Genomic DNA, 3,267 nt, shown 5'->3' with positions numbered 1-3,267 from the left:
AATAATTCAATTACTTTACTATAGTTTGGTTCAAAACCACTATAGTATTTACTATAAATTACTATAGTATTTTTTCATGTGGGATTCCCTGAATGTTTTCACTAAAACTGAACTTGAATGTTTGTCTGTTTTCCGTTTACTGACTGTTTTGATGAGCAAAAATCTCTACATTATTTAAATTGGTAGTATGCTGCATTCAGATGAATTGAAGTTAAATGAATGTGCTACTCCAGTTAGAATGCTGTGTAATCATATTGTAGATGATATTCCTGACTTTTCCTCCAGCATATGTGAAGCTTTGTGAGGGTCTGTGCACTCAGCTGATTAAATGGAGACTTGCTTATTAGCAGCATCTTTAGATGATGGACTGATTAATTCTCTGCTCATCTCTGATGCTCCCACACTACAGAATCGCATGTCAGGAATCAGCTTCTTTCCATAATGAAGCTATTTAATTACACGTGTATATATACAGTATACTAGTTACCTAGCTTAGCCTAGTTACTTACCTACTTACCTAGCACTTGCATTTTATTGTTCTTTTGTTGGTTTTGATTACTTTTATTGTCCTCATTTGTAAGTCACTTTGGATAAAATTTTATTAAATTAAAATGTATGTATATATACTGTATATATATATATATATATATATATACACACACACACATATTTAAATATAGAAGATATATTATTCAATCTGAATGTAAAATATAATTATATATATATTTGTAATTCACTGTTTTTTATTTTGATCGAACACACACAAAAAAAATTACAACACCCCAGGTCCCACATAAACACAAAAGTAAAACAATATAAAATCAAATAAAAATATATACAAACAAAATTGGTAATAATATTAACAGAATTACATCTTTAGATTAAATGACCAAAATCTTCGAGACTATGGAAATCCAGTTCTTCCAAATAGATAAAGTAGCAGGATTTGCGTAATTAGTCCATGCAGAAGACAGTTCCAGATATAGTATTTCCAATAAGGAATGAATCCAGTGCTTAGCAGAAAGGTCATGAGGGGGTTTCCAGCGTTGAACTAGTAATTTCTTTGCCGCAGTCAAAGCTGCTAGCCAAAATTTCCGTTCTTTCTCACTTATAGGAAATTGAGAATTATCATTCAACAATAAAATAACAGGATCTTTGGGAAAACGAATGTTGATAACCTTGTATAAAACATCAAGCACAATGTCCCAACATTTTTGCACATCTGGACAGTCCCATAGCATATGTATCAAGGTGTCAAGGCAACCTGGTCCACAAAATATGCAATATGGATGGGGTGATATACCCATAGCATAACGTATACGTGTAGTTAAATATGCTCTCTGAATAATTTTAAAGTGAACGAATTTGTGATTAGAGTTTGAGGACGCGTGGAATGTATTATCCCACACTGTGTCCCATTCAATGCTTCTATTATAGGGAGTCAAATCTGATAATCACGCTCCAGTTTTAGGGAAATTATCTGTATTAAGATTTGAAAAGCAAAGGTAAAAATAAGAAACAATTCCTATGCTCGGCGCATTTTGAATCCATTGCGTTACTGGGTGAATTTGAAGATTATTACCCCAAGGAACCTTTTGAGATTTGAATGCAGAACGAAGTTGAAAATATAGAAATAACGTGCTACGGGAAATGTTAAATCTTTCAATTAAGTCTTGAAAATCAAATGAAGTGTAGACCACTTAACGCGGGGACGTTTTCCATTCCAAATATATTTTATTAGTAAAGAATCTAGTTTTTTCCAATAATTTGTAGGTGGGGGGAGAGGAAGCATGGAACTAACAAAATTGATGCAAGGCATAATATTCATTTTTATTACTGACATTCGGGAAGAAGGTGATGAGGGCAGATAATTATATATTTATAATTAAAATATAATAATCCTTATAAATCCTGAATTTTAATTTAAATATGTAATCATGAATTTTGACAAACAAGAAAGTTTTACTAATCTTAAAGCGATAGTTCACCCAAAAATGAAGATTCTGTCATCATTTACTCACCCTCAAGTAGTTCCAAACCCATATAAATGTCTTTGTTCTGCCGAACAGAAAGGGAGATATTTTGAAGAAAGTTTGTAACCAGGCTGTTTTGGGGCACCATTGACTTCCACAGTAGGAGAAAAAAATACTATGGATGTCAATGGTGCCCCAGAACTGCTCTGTTTCCCACATTCTTCAGAATATCTTCTTTTGTGTTCTGCAGAACAAAGACATTCATACAGGTTTGAAACTACTTGAGGGTGAGTAAATGATGACAGAATTTTCATTTTTGGGTGAACTATCCCTTTAATAATGAAAAGTCATAGAGTACAGTAAATCACAGAAGCCCTGAATCACAAAGGGAAGCGTATTAATACCTTGAGTTTATTTCCTAAAAAACAACTTTCTATTTTTCTGTATATTTTCTCAGTAAAAAACATTTTCTCAAATAAATGAATGAATGAATGTCCTTTAACATAATAAAAAAGCAAAATTAACGTGTTAAGTACCAAAACTGACCACCAGGTGCCACTGTCAGTATGCTGACACAGGCTAGGAACATGTTTTCTCGCATTGATTGTATCGTTACAGTGGCACCTGAACAGAGGTGGGATATATTAGGCAGCAAGTCCAGTCCAATCACACAGAAGAGCTACTGTAACACAAATCACAGGAAAACATAATGCTGGTCACATCGCAGGCCTGACAAAGTGCCCCTTATGACCCGTGCACCACCGAAAGCACCTACAATGTTCACATGAGCATCAGAACTGGACCATGGAGCAATGGAAGAGGATTGCCTGGTCTGATGAATTATGTTTTCATTTAGATCAGATTACTGCAGAGCACATACACTACTTCATATGGTTTACCCTGATGAAAGTGGCCTCTCAGCAGGATTATGCACCCTCCTACACTGCAAAAATTGTTCAGGAATAGTTTGAGGAACATGACAAAGAGTTCAAGGTGTTGCCAGGTTTTTATTTTCCTTAAACCTGAGTGAGCATCTATGGAACTTAGATATGCAGGACCAACAAATCCGATCCACTGAGCCATTAATCTTCACGTTCAGCGGTCTGGTAGAGTCCATGCCTCGATGCATGAGAGGAACTTAGACAGCAGGTGGTTTTAATGTTGTGGCTGATCTGTGAGTGTGTGTGTGTGTGTGTGTGTGTGTGTGTGTGTGTGTGTGTGTATACGAGTGTGTGTGTGTACGAGTGTGTGTGTGTACGAGTGTGTGTGTGTGTGTGTGTGTGTGTGTGTGTGT

This window comes from Sinocyclocheilus grahami, unplaced genomic scaffold, assembly GCF_001515645.1.
Source record: "Sinocyclocheilus grahami isolate Dianchi unplaced genomic scaffold, SAMN03320097.WGS_v1.1 scaffold194.1, whole genome shotgun sequence".
NCBI lineage: Eukaryota > Metazoa > Chordata > Actinopteri > Cypriniformes > Cyprinidae > Sinocyclocheilus > Sinocyclocheilus grahami.
Note: the sequence above shows the minus strand (reverse complement) of the source record.